General features: G+C 44.8%; 1 protein-coding gene across 1 annotated transcript in view; it reads right to left on the bottom strand.

The window, feature by feature from the left end:
• The window catches only part of LOC136828450 (gastrula zinc finger protein XlCGF57.1-like), a 135334-nt gene extending 119785 nt beyond the window's left edge, over positions 1–15549 (bottom strand). The window contains exon 1 of the mRNA XM_067086520.1: positions 15425–15549. The gene's annotated coding sequence lies outside the window, so the exon portion shown is untranslated. The remainder of the gene's footprint in view (positions 1–15424) is intronic.
• Positions 15550–18705: the final 3156 nt, after the last annotated feature.

Below are 18705 nucleotides of genomic sequence, written 5' to 3'. Positions count from 1 at the left end.
GTGCTTGCAAGGAAAGCTGGGATGTCTCCCAGTCCTGAACACACAGGGATGTACTGCCTCAAGAACCGCTTCTTGAGTAGCTGCACAGGAGGATGGGTCAAGTGGAACTCTTCTCGATGCCTCGGCAATGAGGTCGGATGAAGGCGAAGTCTTCAAGTATTTGTCTGTAACTCGGGGTGAGCCATGTTTGTGAACCCCTAGCGAAACGGACAAATACAGAGGGAAAAAACGTCGATATCGAGTTTTCACCAAAAGACGGCATTCCTCAACAGAGCGGCCCCTGGTCTGGTATGAGGGAGTGAGAAAAACACTACCGACTTGTGTGCAGGGAGGCAACAGAAGGACGGTAGGGATTTCTCAGTCCAGTAGTCTCTGCATGAATCTTCGTGAAGAAAGAGTGAGCAGCATGTTCCGTCCCGATCACTCAAACCCGAGGCCAGGCTTGCCTACCAATACATCCCCACCAGGAATGCATCTGGAGAATTGAGCTGTCGAGTGTGCAATAGAACAACACTCGAGTACCTTCAAATGTCGAGATGAAACAGGTGGAAAAAACGATTCCCTCCTGTTTGTCGACAAATGCCACTACTGTGGTTTTGTTGTTCAACGAAACCAGTGAGTGCCACAAAACCCATCCTGAATCTCGGACGGCCAAAGGATGCCCTGACCCCAGGACGGTGACGAGAAGGTACTAATCGTCTCGGTCACACAAATTCAAGACAAAGTCTTACCAGTGTGCGCCTATTCCTCAATCTGTGAGTCCATAAGTAGACACTGTGGCGGAATTCTAACCCACAAACAAAACAACACTCACCCTGATCTTCGGTTGCTGGAGATGGGTAAAGGTCCACGGTCGCCAATCACAGCACACACAAACCACAAAAACAAAATTTCAAACAAACCCTCCCCCAACAACGAACGAAAAAAAAAGAGACACATGCACCATCAATATCGGTACCGGTATCCAAACAAAAAAGCCAGACGAACTCCCCGTTCACTTTCAAGGTTGGACCTCAACTGCCCAAGCCTTCCCAAAAAACCGAAAAACTCCCCGACAGACCGACAGACAGACAGACAGCGCCGTAAAAACGAACTCCAACAACCGAACCACTCACAACGACAATTACACTCTCTCTCTCTCTCTCTCTCTCTCTCTCTCTCTCTCTCTCTCTCTCTCTCACAAAACGTTGGGAAATGCTAAATAAAAACAAATTTCTTCATCCCTCTATATTTCTCCCCCCTTTTTAGCATTTCCCAACCAACACCTTTCACACCTCTTTCAAATCGCCTTACGCAACACCCACGGATGCTCACTAGCAGGTCCTCTAGATCGCGTTCGCGGGCACGCAATCATTCTCTCAGACTCGCTCTCTCTTCCAGCAACATTCAGATTTACATTTTCTCCTCCATTCTCTCTCAGATTCACGCTATCTTCTTCACTATTACCACTCTCAATTTCATCCACAATCTCATCTATACCCTCTAACTCGTTCCCAAATACCTCCCCCAATTCTTCAACTAACCCATCCCATTCGCTCATTGACCTTTCCAATTCTTGCAACGATTCATTCATGCTTTCAATCACTCGTATATTACTGCTCGCTCTCTTACTCTTACACTTTCGCTCACCTCCAACCGTTCACTAACCCCTACACGTTCAGTCAACTCAGTTATATCAAACCCGCATATGCTATACGTTCTATCCATACCATCCCATTCATCCGTATTACACGCTTTATCACTCATTTCCACTTTGGCACTCACACCCTATCACACAACTTACGACCATTCAGTTTACTTACGTTCTTCCCTTTCTTACGTTTTTTACCATACTCTATCAAAACAAATTGCTGATCCTCCATACACAAGCTCTCATGCATACTTGGTTCACCCACATTCGATTTCAACCATTTATAAACCCCATTCTCTCTCACATATTCCGGTACATCCTTCCATCTACGCAATTGGTTGTGATGCGCTCGCATTTCTCTCACACTACCATCTACACATACTTCCCCTACAACATAACTAAGCCCACTGGGACCAACTTCCAACACCTCATACGGACCCTCAAATTTTTCACGCTCTTTATTTACATTCAACCGCCCTTTCTCAATTACTTCTTTCAACACTTTCTCGCCCACCTTGTAACTTTCAAACCTTTCATGCGCCTTCTTCCATACCTCCCTATCATTCTCAGAGAGACCCAATCTCGGTCTCACTATCTTTTCAAAATTTAACACATATTTACACGGAGACATACCAATACCCTTATGCACGGTGGCGTTGTATACCCACAACGCCGCCCAACGTTTACATCCCAATCATTATCACATTCACTCATCATACATAATATCTCTGTCAACGTTCTCACCGTTCGTTCCGCCAATCCATTCGCACTGGGCATATACGGCGTAGAGTACACATGTTCTATGCCCTAATCACGCAACATTTGCTCAAACTCCCATCCAACAAGTTCAGGCCCATTGTCACTCAACATTCGCGTCGGCTTGCACACACACATTGGCAACATCACTTGACCCACCATTCTCGCTACAGTCTCACTCTTTTTGTTCCGAATCGCTACCGCATATGCAAACTTACTCAAATGATCTACCATTACAACCATTCCCACATGTCCTCTAGCAGTCACAGGCAACGACACACAATCAATCACAACCATCTCAAACAACTCTTTCATCTGCAATCGCAACACAGGTGGATTTGCATGCACACTTTGATACTTACCCTTCTGACAGTCCGCACACGTAATCGCTACATCCGCACAAATTTTACTCAATCCAGGCCCATACAATCTCTCTCTCATACATTCCCATAATTTATTTTTCCCCAGATGCCCAAACCTATTATGCACCAATAAACACATACCCATGGCTGCGTCTTCCGAAAATACTGGCACATACACTTCCCCATCCCATATTCCTTCCTGATGCAAAAATAAACTATACCTTTACATACAACAAATCTCTTAGCACTTCGCTTATACACTTCTAACTCAGACGGCCAACTTCCTACTCTTACACCCCTAACACACACTCTCTTAACATATTTATTTTCATGCACTGATTTTGCATCTGCTTAATTTCCTCTTCACTCAACAAATCATTTTCACTCCTTGCAATATCTACCATACCTACAAAACTAGTTTTAGACACATCCCTCCTTTAACCTTCGTTATTTCCCTGCCGCCCTTTCCTAAAAATTCCCTCCCGACATCCACACTTATATCATGCATTCTCATAAAATCAATTCCTAATAAAAACATGTTGGCATATCATTCTCATCCATGACTACAAAATTATGTATTATTTCAAATCCCCTAACTGAATTTTTAATTGTACCTCCTCCCATACTAACACACTCCCTTGTCCCAAACCATGTATCCTTACACTCGTTGATTTTCTTTTTATATCCCAATCGCACCTTTCCAATTCACTAACTACTGTACTACTCACTAACGACACTTGTGCTCCTGTCTACCAAACTACAATATTTATTCTGATCCACCACTACATTCGTTACTAACTTACCTTTCGCTTCATGCATACACGCTCACGGCTACATTCACCGGCTTAGCTTCCTCACAACCATCCTCATCGATTCATCTTCAACGATATCCTCAACCCTACCCTTATTCCCCTCATTTTCCCCACAATCACCTTTCTTAACCAGCCAGCTACAAGTATCCTTTCCACAGTGAACATTTAAAATCACATTCCTACCATTTTCATTCACCCTTCCTTTATACTCCACCGGCCTATTCCATCCAAAGAACAATCGTACTGTAATTTTAAACATTTCAGCCACTACCAACAACACTTTCACTAACTTTTCCTCCTCATCTAATTCCCTTCCTTCCTCGCGCACTCCTCCTTCCTGCATCTCATTCATCACCTTTTCACGTAACTCGTTCATGCTTGCAGGTACTCCGTCAATCAACCCATTTGTTTCCAAATTACTCAACCCCGCAAACAGACATTCCCACACTCGATTCTCCCCTACATACTGTTGCTTTACCACAAATCCTACAGGTACTTGGTCCGGGTCCCAGTCGCTCCTAACCCTATCATCTCGTTCAGTCCACATACGCGACATAGCATCTGCAACAATATTCTGTCTACCTTGTACATACTCTACCTTAAAACTAAACTCATTCAAATCCTCTATCGTTCTACTCGCAATTCTAGCATTCACACTCTCCTTTTTAACCATATATACTAGCGGTCGATGGTCCGTCCAGTATCACAAAATCTACCCCATACAAAAATACTTTCAACGCTTTCACACAAAACCTTATTGCAGCCAATTCCTTTTCAATCACCGAATATTTCGACTCTGCCTTTCCAAACGCCTTGCTCACATATGCAATTACTCTCAACTGTTCTCCCCCATTCGCCCTCTGCATTTGTACCAAGCATCCTCCCATACTATACTTACTTGCATCCGTATACAGTTCTAGTTTATTCGCATTCCAAAGCTATAGTCCTTGGAAAGCCTCCTCTTTCAATCTCTCGAACGCTCGATCATTCGCTCATCCCATTTCAATCTTACACAATTTCTCTTCCCGTCCATTCAGTAAGTGGTTTCCTGATCCCTGAACAATCTTTTATAAACTTCCTTCCAAACTCAATTAAACCCAAAAATCCTTTCAACTCACGCACGGTCCGGGACGTGGAAATTCCTTACCTTATTCACGAACTTATCACTCTTCCTTACACCTCTTCCACTCACCATATGCCCTAGGAATTCCACCTCCCAGCCAACCAAGCACACTTTTCAAGTTTTACTTTTATTCCTACTTCTTCCAACCTTTCTAACACTCGTTCAAGCAGTTCCATATTCTCTTCTACAGTCTCACTTTCAATCAAAATGTCACCTATAAAAACAGTTACCTTCTTGCGATCAAACCCAGCCAGAACCACATTCATTGCCCTTTGGAAGGCAGCAGGCGCGTTAGCCAGTCCGAAACTCAATCTTGGAACTGGTAGTGGCAGGAACCACTAGAAAAGGCCGTGTACGCCTGCTCCTCCTCCAGAGGCATCTGGTAATAGCCCCTTACCAGATCTAATTTTGTAAACACTTTCATTCCATTCATCTTGTACACACAATCAGACACCACATTCATTGGGAATCGCTCTTTCACAGTTACTTCATTCACCTTCCGATAATCCACACACATTCGTAAACTTCCATCTGGCTTACGTACCCGGTACAATGGGGCTATTCCAGGCGCCGTACTCCTTTCAATCACTCCCACCCTCTCAAGCTCCTCACACTGCTCCTCTATCTCACGATTGATAGACGGAGAAAAAATGTCGGGGACGCTGATATATGGGGTGTCGTCTTCCAGAACTACTTTAAATTCGGGAAGCTTGATCCCCAAAATCCTCGTCTCCACGACTCAATGCCCCCGCCTATCCCACAACATTCTCCTCAATCGTTCTCTTACGTTATCACTTACATTTTCATTTACCTTTACTCTTTCCTTCAACTCCTCATACGTCCAATCATTAACTCCTTTCAAATCACCTGCCGTACCTTCATGTACCTCTCATCATCCACATTCACCAACGTACGTATAATTCCCACGCAATCTCCCTCACATATTCCTCGGACTTGCTTCTTCCTGACACTCGGCAATGACGTTATATATACCCTCGGATCTCCCATGTTCAAAACCCCATCATATACACACACATTTGCCCTGACTAATTTATTTATGTCTATTCCTCAACCACATACTCACACCTATCATTGTTGGCTATCCCGAGGCTATCCGGCCATGCCACTTTCACACTCACAACTTCTCCAATCTCATGTGGCACTTTTACCCTCTCTGTCGCAATTACAGGCACTCTCTTCCACAATTTTTGCTCAACCCTACCATCCTTCCCCAAATACAAATCCCCAAGCACATCCCCTTTCATACGTAATTCAATTACATTCATACTAGGACGGACCACCATCCCGCATTTTTTCAAAAACTCACATCCCAATAAAAAATATCATATTTATCATTCGTACTCTCAGTCACACAAAAATCACTTTCATCCATCACTACACCCCAATTTCTAACCGTTCACACACTCTTCCAACCACTGCTACCCCTAAATTTCCAATCCTCTTACTTCCCCTGACAGTTCCTAATCTCACACGTATTCTCAATTTCTCACATCCATTCTTAAATATGACATTCATACTACACCCGGTATCTACTAAGGCAATCAATCTTACTCCCTTACAACACACTTGCACACTCATGCACTCGTCAGTCTTTCCAGCAAAACCTCCCTCATGCAACAACCCCTCACGCATGCATCACACGCACCGCTTGCATCCTGGAGGATCCACCCATTTGAACCCCTTCACACTCAGTTTCCCGAATTCGCTGTCACAGTCACCCTCTTTCGTCTACACACACTTGATACATGCCCTTCCATTCCACATTCGTCACACTTCGCTCTCGGTTCTGAACACATTCTCGCATAATGCCCATTCTTACCACAGTTGCCACATATTACATTCACTGGGTACCCCTACAACCATTAGCAATATGACCCACCTGTCCGCACCTGTAGCATTTAACCCCTATCTTTCGTGACACTCCTTTACCAAATGTCCCAGGTTGCCCACACCAAACACGCTCCCAAAGCCCACCTACACTCATTCTTTGTATGTCCTTCCTTTCCACATCTAAAACACTTCGCTCGACTTCCACTCACCGACCTTCCCCTTTGTACACTACTATCCCTAACCCTTCCAACCCGTTGTTCCCTTACAAACCCATCATTCATCCTCACTGGCACCTCCACATTACTTGCTCTTACACTCCTATCTATTACACTATCGGCCATTCTCATTGGGCCCCTCAACACTGCATCCCTAAAGCTTCCAAACTCTGGCACTCTCTCATCTACCCCCGCCCTTACACTTACACTTCTACTCTCTTTTATAACCCTGTCAAGCTCATAATCTACAATTTCCAAAATTTCTCCCCAAGTCAACCTTTCATTCGTCCATCTTTTCTTCTCCTTCCGCTTCAAGTTCACAAATTCTCTAACTCCATCTGGCACTGTCCCTAACAACTTCCGTACTAACTCCTTACATTCATCTATCCCATCATCCCCAAACTTCTTCCTTGCCAACGTCTCCAGCCTACAAGCATACAGTGACAAGGTTTCCCCAGCTTTCATTCTTGCCTCATCAAATTCATTCTTCCTCTTATACTTAACACTCGCTTGCATACATCCTCGCTTGCTCAACTAGTCTAGCTTTCACCTTGTCATACTCAACATCTCCCACACTCATAATAACCCTATACATATCAAGCAAAAACCCAGTCAAATATTCTCCTAATTCTCGTGCCCTCACTCTCTTACTCTCCCCGTACTTATCCTGACAAAACCTTTCATACTCCCTAAAGAAATCATGCACATCCCTACTTCCATACTCATTATACCTTTCACACCGGGGTACCTCCCTCACATACATACCCTTTCTCACTTTCACTCTCACTTTCGCTACTTTCACTCTGTCCTTTCATACCCTCTTCCGAATACAAAGAGTCCACTTCCGCACTTACATTCATCTTACTCATTACACTCTTCTTTCCCCTCTTTTTATCCACTTTTATCCACTCACCACCATCCACCTCACTATCACTACTGCCTTCACCCTCTCCCTTCTTTCCTGCCTTTCCCACTTCCTTACCCTTCTTACCAATTTCCTTTCCCTTTCCCTTCTTCCCTTTTTCCTCCCCTGACTTATCCTTACTTTCCCTCTGTTCCTTCCCTTGCTTTTCATTCCCCTTTTCCTTACCCTGCCTCTCATTCCCTCGTTTCTTACTTCCTATTCCCATATCACTTTCATCACTCACGCTTCCATTCACTTCTTCCTCCTTTTCTTTCTCTCTTGCCCTTCACACGTTCCAGAGAACCTGCCTCCAACAGCCCCTTCTCCAAAAACACCCTTGAACATACCTTTCACCATTTCTTCCACACCTTTCATCATTCCCTCCAACTTTTTATCCACCCTCTCTTCCGTTCTCTCTACTGACTCTTTCATCTCCCCTTTCATTTCTTCTTTCGCACTTGTTAGCATTCCCCCCATCTCCTCCAACTGACTCCTCAATCTCTCATTCTCACCCCTCAACCACGTATTCTCCTCTCTCAACCTCACCAGTTCCTCTTCCATCCTTCTCTTCAGTCACACTACCAGCCACCAATCTCACTTGCAGCTGCAATACCAGCTGCCCCACGTTGGGCGCCAAATATTATGTGGCGGAATTCTAACCCACAAACAAAACAATACTCACCCTGATCTTCGGTTGCTGGAGATGGGTAAAGGTCCACGGTCGCCAATCACAGCACACAGAAACCACAAAAACAAAATTTCAAACAAACCCTCCACCAACAACGAACGAAAAAAAGAGACACATGCACCATCAATATCGGTACCGTATCCAAACAAAAAGCCAGACGAACTCCCCGTTCACTTTCAAGGTTGGACCTCAACTGCCCAAGCCTTCCCCAAAACCGAAAAACTCCCGACAGACCGACAGACAGACAGACAGCACCGTAAAACGAACTCCAACAACCGAACCACTCACAACGACAATTACACTCACTCTCTCTCTCTCTCTCTCACAAAACATTGGGAAATGCTAAATAAAAACAAATTTCTTCATCCCTCTATAACACAAGATGTGAGGGGAATATGCAAGCATATTCGAAGGTTCCTACGATCAAGCATTAGCCTAACTCTTTCCTCATACATCGAAGAGGAAAGAACGGGGAAAAGGAAGCAGACTTCCATTTTCCACCACTGGGAAGCTTCTGCAAGATGACAGGATACCGAGGCAATTAGCTCTAGCTGGCTGGCATTTCCCGAATCGGGAGCACGGGAGAGGTGGTGGGATGAAAGTTCGATGGAAAGAATTGCCGAGACCTAAGGGAAATAAATACTTCCATTCCCAGGTCTCGGCAATGTCGCTGCCAGTTCCAGAGACTCAATAAGCATCATTTCGTCCAGGCATCAGCAGTTGCAATCTTCTCCTGAGACCTAAGGGAAATAGATACTTCTCCTGAAGGAATCCATTCCCAGGTCTCGGCAATGTTGCTGCCAGTTCCAGAGACTCGATAAGCATCATTTCGTCCAGGCATCAGCAGTTGCAGTCTTCTTCTGAAGCCTAGGACTTCTTGGCTAAAGAGTTGAGGGGGGCTGGCTTGAACTCAAGGTCGAGTTGAGATGACTAAGACCCAAAGCTCATGGCCATCGTCCAAAGGACAAGTCAGTGCCCTGGTGGGAACCTTGATTACCAGGGTATCTGGCAAATCTCTGAAAGAGAAAGGCAGAACCAAGTAAAGGTTCGTTCCCAAGGGTCGAGCCAACTCGGGACTTACGAAACCGGAGATCCGAATTGGGACAAAGTCCTTCTTCTTAGCACCAGAATTGTCCAAAAAACTGCAGTCGGCAAGACCCTCCCAGGCAAGAAGAATTCATATTCTGTCGAGGCAGGGGTGGAAGTTTTGGTGTCTCAACCTGAATTAACTCCAAAGAAAAGAATTCATCAGGTCGAGAACGCTTCTCGGAAGCCAAGACCGCGGCGGTCCCTAACACTCTCGGTCCTTCAGAAACTGCAAGGGTTGCAAGTGATGAAGATTATTCATTGGGGGAGCCGCGGTCCTGTCCCGGGGATCCTCGTGCCGATTCATCGGCGCGAAGTTCCCCGAGAACACGGGGGCAAACGTAATTTGAAGAGGAAGACCCTCGCTGTTTCTGATGCGTGAAACTCCTGTACCTCTCCCCTTGGAGGGATACCTTGACAGAAACCATGAAACCCTCCTCAGCTACCTGGTTATAATACGAGAGAATCGGGGGACCGATACCCAAAGCACGCCAGGCAGCCAAACTCTGAAGGAAAATTCCGTCGGAGCTCTTTCTGTCCGTCTCGTGCCTCTCGGAACAACCGAGAGGAGAAGAGAACAGGTGAGGAGAAAGAGTATCCCTACCTGTCCTGCCAGAATGATAAGCAGGAGAGGCGGACCGTGAGCGATAATCAACCGAAGGAGATTACTGCCACATGGGGAAAGAAGAGCACTTGTGCCGTGGCAAAGCGCCTTCCTGGGAAGAGCAAAAAGTTCACCCGAACATAGTCGAGAACCCGAATCGGAAAAAACCGAGTAGGGCCGAGGCGATCACGCGAACGCGATCCAGCTGGTCGGTATGCGGCAGACTGGGAGGCAGGCGAGCCGAAACGAGCCGAGCCAGTCTGGCAAGCCGAGTCGAGTCGAGCCGAGCCAGTCTGGCAAGCCAAGACGAGCCGAGCCAGTCTCGTAAGCGCGACCGGGGCCGAGCAGAGCCAGTCTCATAACTGGGCGGGCCGGACTCGTCTGCTGTGAACAACTGCTAGTTTCCCGAACTCTAAACTCCTTCGAGGCCAAGGCTGAGGCCCCTCGAGAAGAAGGTTCAAAGGGGAATTCTGTGTCTGCTATCTTGCATGCTCGAACCCTAAAGTTCGAGACACAAGAACGAAGCCCACCCGAGCAACCGAAGCAGCTGGCAGTCAGTATCGAGACACCTGGCGTCGCGGCACACCGACACCTGGGTGTCCCGGCAACCAGACACCTGGGCGTCTCGGCAACCAGACACCTGGGCGTCCCGGCAACCAGACACCTGGGTGTCCCGGCAACCAGACACCTGGGCGTCCCGGCAACCAGACACCTGGGTGTCCCGGCAACCAGACACCTCGGCATCCCGGTAACCAGACACCTGGGTGTCCCGGCAACCAGACACCTCTCGTAAGGAGAGCACTCGTGATTCATAGAATTCGAGCTACCCACGAGACTTCCGAAAATCGGGAGCGGCTGCTTTGTTACCTAATAGACTGAAAGAGCCAAACACAGAACCAGTCTTAGATGCAGACTTCCAAGACTGGCAACGAGGGAATGGCCTCGAGAGGCCGCAAGATCCCACAGGAGAATGCGAATCGGTCAACGAGAGAAACTTGTCTTCCGGAAGAGAGTCAGTCCCTTAGAAGTCCCGCAGGACTCCCAAAGTGAATCTCTTCCTTGCTTCTTCTGGTGTTCGAACCGAGAGGATCGAGACACCAGGCTGGGGACCCGACCGAGCACTGGCAAACACTCGGGGAGCGCTTGCGGTGCTGGCAGGAAGAGGAACCAAGACACCTCGGTGCCTTGGCCCTTTCTCTCGCACTGCTCCCGAACTGGGCCCAGGAAAATCTCTCCAGACCAGATCGGGATACTCAATATTCCATAGAATCTCGTGCACTCGAAGTGGCTCGCGAACGAGCGCCCGAAGCAGCCCCCATCTTAGAAGCGGAACCTCTAAGACTCGGGAACGGGAACGCAAACTGAGGTCTGCGCGCCCGCGGCTTCCGAAACACAAAACCCAGGGCTATGCGAATCGGTTTCCTAACCTGAAGGTCGGGAAGAGCCAACGAGAGACCCACTGCCTCGGCAGTCCCTAGATGTCCAAGGGCATCAAGGGGAAGAAGCAGCATTCCTTCCTTCGGCTGATGGAGGTCTGTCCGATTCTCGGGACCCCCAGGACCTCGGGAGAGGAAGGGAAGACGCAGCAGAAGACGAAATCGAAGATAAGATGAAGAAGACTGCGGCTACTTCCACAGGACGGCTTCGACCACTTCCTACATCTTCACGCTGACATCTTCTACAGGATGGCGGACATCGTAACCTCTGGGGCAGCTGGCAGGAACGCACGGAAGTGGACCCGGGCACGACTGCCAGAAGCAGCAGGAATGATCAGGACAGCCGATGCAGGAGCTACGGTAAAGGTTCGGAGAGCAGGAGCTATGCAACGGCCAGGAACGTCACTTCCACAAGGCGACTTCCTTCCCTTCACGCCAACGTCTTCTACAGGATGGCTGACATCGTAACCTCCAGGGCAGCTGGCAGGAACACAACGGAAGCGGCCCCGGGCACGACCACTAGGAGAAGAAACAGGCACGATCAGGACATTCGATGCAGGGGCTACGTTAGCTGTTCGGAAGGCAGGAGCTACTGCAACAGACAGAATGTCATTGAAAGTCACCAGCAGCGACAGGAGCGATCAGGGCGGCTGCGGCAGTAGACCAGGAAAGCAGCCCAGAGACTGTCGTCGAGTTGACAAGAGCATAACACAGGGAAGAGCAGGAGCAGATGGACCACAGATATGCAGGAAGCATTGCAACAGCATACATGAAAAGCAGCAATGACAGCGATCGATCTACATCGGCGGGAACAGAGTCAGAGTGATCCCGACGTGGAAATATGTCATCTAATCAGGTATTGTGGTCGATCCTGAAGCAACATTCAATGAATGTCGGGACTGCTTCATGCAAGATATTCTTGATATATCCAGCCAACTACTGCTGTGTCTGCAATGCTCACTGTCAACCTGAAAGAAAAAACAAAGATGATTAGTAGAGGGAGGCTCCTCCCGCTACAAGGGGAACAGCCCTATGCAGCGTTAGGAGGTACTCTAGACGAGGTTGCTAGGTCGCTCCCCCCCCCACCCGGGCTTCGCTCGATGAGCGAGTGAAGAGGGCGAAGGAGAGAGAAGGAAGAACCTACGGGAAGAGAAAAAAGGACGGAGGAGAGGCCACCAAGGGCGCCATGGAAGCGGAACTTATCGACGACGCCCGTAACCTCCCACTCAGCCCGCAAATCTCTAAGCGCAGGCGGCGAGAAACACTCAGCATGAGAAGGAGGAAATTAGTGATGCCCCTTACACACGGAGGGCGGAAGCCCAAGAAGGGACTAAATCTTACGCCCCGATGGATGTAGGGGAGTGAAGAAAAAGCGTCCCAACTATATCTCCGAAAGTACAGGGGCGCCTCCAGTATTTACGTAAAGGGCCGCTGGAGAGAAGCATTACCACTTGGCTACGCTACTCCAGTTATGCCCTTGGCCGTCAAACCCAAGACACAGGTAGGGAACGACGGCTTACACAAGGTTATCACAAATCGTGGGTTTGTATTACCAAATATCAAACACACGCACATATAAACAAAAATACAGAAAGATCCCACCGTAAGAGCTTAACGACAGTCAGCAGAGAGAACGAAAAACACGTCAGCAACGGCTGACGGCCGAAAGCAAACTGGAATGTTTACATCCGGGCAGGCAGGTATCCCCGCCTACCTGGAGGTAGTTGCTGCCTAACCACCTTGTTCAAGAGTTTAACGGCCGTTTCCAGCCTACGCCTGAAAGTATCTCCTAATGTAAAGGACCGAGGGTTTGTATATTGTGTTGGAACAAATATGGGTTTTTCTGTTGTATTATGATGTGATTTGAATGATTTTGAGGTTTATTTCCATCGCAAATGAATACTTATCCTTTCCCCTATAGATAACAATCTGGGGGACCCTCCTTAGGAAGCGGGGTTTTGGGTGGGGGAGACAAAGTAGGTAAAAACAGGGCAAAATGGAGGAAAAAACCTAAATATAACACTCAAACATATAAAAATGGACCGGTATACAGCTATACACTGAATTCGAAATACATAAAAACACTGGAAATGGGAAAACCCGAGCCAAGAATTTTACATGAGAAAATGGCATACAAATGCACTATATGACCAGTTATTGCACGTCACATTGTAGTTGTGCACTAACCTAACCTTAATTTTCTGACCTAACCTGTCACTGAATATATCGCCGGCATTTCTTTGTTTTAGCAATCACCACAGTAGAACTACAATACCAAATAAGCTTATCTTCCCTAAAAAGCAATGGTTTCTGACACTTAGGACACTGAACACTCAAAGGTAACACAGAATGTTGACGGAAAAAATCATATGCATATTTTGCATGTTCGGGATATGCACCACCATGATATTTGCCTATTACCCAAAAATAATTGAGCTCACAAGAGTCACACAACTGAATTTCACTATCCATACCTTTAAACTGATGGCGGAAAAGAAAATCCTTGGTCTGTTGGAACCGTATTGTTTTCTGATTGGTTAACAATGAAAACGTCATAAATTGACAGCCAGTTACATAAAGTGTGACAATTGACGTCATCATCTCTTTAACGAGGACCAACCAAACCATAGTATTTTGGAGAGAATCAGGTATGTTTGTAGATGGCAGTTGTAGATTGGCTAATTGTCGAAACAGTGGCCTGAAGCACCTGTCTTCAAATGGCAAAACGTCAAAAGTATTACGTAATTCCAAAAACGTTTGTTATTGGCTGAAATCAATAAGAGTTAAGCGACAAGAGATGAAACAGGTGATTTGAGTGGTTGTCGATAACAAATAAACAAATGAACAAACTCAGGATACTGATGATTGGTGTAAAAGGCAAATATTAAGACGTCATAAAATTACTTCCAATAACAGAAGTTGAAAGGTGGAGCCAACAACCAAAACAGATTGGTTCTATGCGTACGCATTGAGAAGATAAATTTACCACCTACTAGAATGAAATTTACGAAGCTTCTACCTAGTAGAATGAGATTCACAGAGCTGGCCGTGCCCATGAAAAGAATAACATTGGACAAACTTTTTCAGGTGAACTCGCTAACGTTTTTCTTGATTTTTATAAGAACTAGGCATTTGCGATAGATAATATTATACAGAAATACTACAAAACACTTCCTTAACATAGTGAACTAAGTTAAAATACGCTACATTATTAATGTCCATAAATAAAATAAACCCATATTCCTATTGTCAAGACCAATGGTTTGTATATTGTGTGGGAACAACTAGCCTATTAATCCAGCATGAAATATATACTAAGTTACAACAATAATTTGCCAATTATTTTCTGATTACAAATGGAAGCATCACAAGATAAACAGAAACCTTAACTATGTCTGGCACAACGAAGGCCTAAACTCCACAATTCTACTTAGCCTACTGAATTCTCCTTTGGCTATACATGGAGCTTCTCTATTCTTTTCATTTGCTTTATTGCTAAGGTCATTTTGGGGCGGGCCCAGAACAATGGGAATTGGTTCGACAGACGAAAACAAACCTGACCTTTCCCAAAATGCTGTGTTCTGACCTAACCAGACCTTCCTTTCCTAATCTAGCCTAACTTAGGTTAGGGTGCTGTGACCTGGCCTGGCAGGGGGGGGGGGTCCTCACCCCGACCTTACCTTTCTAACCTCTATTTGGGGGGCGTCATGCCCTGACCTGGCCGGGTGGCCTTAGACTCCCTGGACCTCACAAGTAGTGTGGCCTAACACTAATCATCGGAAACTTGGACTAGCAGAAGCTTCCTTCAGTTGGGAGGTGGTGTTCGAGCCTGACCCCGTCCTTCCCTTCTGCAAACTACCTCTCACTTCATGGCACACTCACTCACTCACTCTTCGATTTTAGCATTTTGCTGCCCCGTCGGGCGGTAGTAGCCTAAGGTGCAGGGTCCTCACTCACCTATGATATGTTTCGGAATCCGTGGACCTTCAGTTCATGGTGCTGGACGCTGAGAGGCATAGTAGTAGTACTCGCAGAAGGATTCGATATAACGGCTCAAATGTTACGATTATCCGGTATTATTAGTAGATGTAATTGTAGTGGTAGAAGAAGGTCATTTGCATCAGAGGGTTACATTTTTAAAATCGTAAAAAAAAACAAGAGAATAAAGCTTTGCACCTCCCGCGATTCGCGTCACAGTGTAACTGTGCCCGCAACTGTGTTTGTGGATGTGGAGTGAGCGCTTAGGAACCAGGAACCAGGAAGTTCTACTAAGAGCGGCAGCCCGGACCATTCAGATGCAACGAATGAGATACCGACTGTAACCCCTACCAATATTTAGGAGTAGACGAGTAAACGGTGAAACTGACCGTCTGCCGAAAATATATGGGTGGCTTACTTAACAAGCACCACTAATTGCTTGTTAGATTTTGGGTCTAGATCCAGTATATGAGATACCAGATGAAACTAATATATAATATATCCTTGGACTCTCCTGATTATAGAATGACCCATGACAGACATACTGGAGGGTGGGTTCCCCCTGACAGACACACTGGAAAGGGGGGGTTAATTGGATCTAGATCCAACTTAGGAGATACCAAGTAAAATTTACACTACAATAACACTGCACATCCTAGAGCACTATGGTGGTCATGCCAGACATTTTAGTTGGTGGTTACCCCCTGACAGACACCCCACAATGAGTGGGGAGGGGGAGACAAGATCTACATCTAACACTGGAGATACCAAGTAAAATTTGCACTACAATAGCACTGCACACCCTAGAGTGCTGTGATGGTAATGACAGACATTTTAATGGGTATTTACCCCCTGACAGACATAACCAACGGCTGGAGGTGAGAGATGGGACACCTTGAAATGATTCAGTATGTATCACAGACGATATTAATATTTAAAGAATTCAATATGATAATGGTAATTTTCTGCAATTCGTGAGCCAGATAAAATTTAAAGGCAAAAATATTTCATAAGATTTATTATTCACATAGGCTATAAGATACTAGGTTCAGTGACTTCGAACATATTTCGGATGTATGTCTCCACCAGGCAAGAAAACTCACAAGATATAATCACTACTACGAAATGTGCATTACATCCAAGTACTAACTAAAGCCCCATTACAACAATCACTTATATTTGATTCTCAAATTCAAAAATCACAAATAAGATTATTTGTATGTTATGTACATACGTACAAATACAGTTCCTGCACTGTCAGAGATTTGCTTTGGAAGAATCATGCATCCGTAATATTTATTGGAATTACTTTTGAAAAAGAAAGGGAAAAAACAAACATGTACGATATGTACGTACTTACAAGTTGTCAGCGATTTGACTTTGGAAGAATCATACATCGGTAACATTTTATGAAAATATTCTTGAAAAAGAAAGAGGAAGAAACTAACATATGAACTTTGAGCATAATATCGATACATGTGTTCCTATACACGTTTACTGCAGATTTAACATACATGAAGGTATCATAGTTTCTTATGCCTTACCACTGATTTCATTAATAGCACAAATACATTTCCTTAACACTTACTGACCAATTCTATTTGAAAATAAATACAAATCACTCATGAAAACAATCTGCCCATATTTACATGTAAGTGTATAATCTCATATTTTAACCATAGTAAAAAATTTATAAAACAAAATGCCTTATGAATGTCTACATTTCAAGTTTGTTTGTCTCACTTGAATGTAAAACAGGAAGAATAAAAAGCATATAATTATTCATAACAGTATATATACCAAATATATGTCTGCATTTCAAGATTGTTTGTATCACTTCCACTTAGAAATGGGAATAATAAACAGTATTTAAAATTCATAACAGTATACCAACTTAATGATACTTTCCAATATACTACGGATTAACATATAGGAAGATAAGAAATCCGTAACATTTAATAAAGATCCCTTTTAGAAAGTGTAAACAAATGTATAATACAAATAAATATGTGCACAATATCATTACAGGTATACAACCGATATGTCCATATACATTTACCACAAAAAATAGTCATATACATTTACCTCAGATTAACATATAACAAACAAATTTCATTACCAGTTGTTACTGTCCACTGCTCTGTAAAAATTAAATAAATAAATACATACAAATTAAGCATTAAAACCTGTAATGTTCATGATGTATTTATACTTATATTATCATGGCATCATAATGATAAAAATCTGCAAAAATACACTGCCTTGACAAATATCTGTATTTAATATGTGCCTTCATCACTTACACTTTCACCATCTGTCCATTGATCATCACTTTCATCACGATCAATATCAGTGCAGGTATCAGTTTCTGCCACATTAGTAGTGCTCTGGATGAGGACCATTGGTACTGAGCTTCCCTCAAACCATTCCGGAATAAAAGCTGGATCATCTTTATTCCAACCAAACTGAGTTGGGTCTAATCCGTCACTTGGATTTTGCTTATCAGCTCGGTGCCAAAGAATGCTAAGATACTGAGCATGTTGAATTTTCTTTTTGAGAGCTGCGGTACAAGGTGGCAGGAGTGCACAGTTGATACGCTTCACATTCGCTAGAGGATTTCTTGTGTTAACAGATCCAGTCATTTTATTGAACATGACATACCTGGCTTCATTAAGGTCACTAAGGTGTGGATGGCCATATAGAGCACATACAAAGGAATACAAAGACTCTATGTCTGGATCCTGAGTGGATGAGAAGTCCTGGAAAACTTTTACAAATTTTCCTGTTTCATCGTTTGCCATGATGTTAAATGGTCTTATTTTTCATTTCCTGTAAAATGCTGCTGTGACATCTGAGCCTGTGAAGGCGTGGAACGCTGGTAATGCGGCTGATATTCCAGCTCTTTTTAATTCCAAAACATGAAACAGCTCATTGATGTTGATATATCTGCGATTGTTTCCATATCCACAGTCCATTACGATACTTCTTTTTCCTTGCTCTTCTTCACTCATCTTTCCCAGTCAACCTAACAAAATTACTACAATGTCAGTATCTGAAGCTCAAACAATTATATTCCCATGCACTTTGGATACATGAAGAGCAACCAAAGTATCTGCCTCCTCATGATGACCTTGGAGATTTTCTGGTTGATCAGTGATCATATACTCTTGTTCACTGTTGAAGGAATACTTCAAGCACTACTAAAATCTTACCTTCAATGACTGGACCATAGTGATTCTTGCACCGTTCCACGAGAAGGA

This window comes from Macrobrachium rosenbergii, chromosome 42 (genome assembly GCF_040412425.1).
Source record: "Macrobrachium rosenbergii isolate ZJJX-2024 chromosome 42, ASM4041242v1, whole genome shotgun sequence".
Taxonomy (NCBI): Eukaryota; Metazoa; Arthropoda; class Malacostraca; order Decapoda; family Palaemonidae; genus Macrobrachium; species Macrobrachium rosenbergii.
This window is presented reverse-complemented; position numbering and strand designations above follow the sequence as displayed.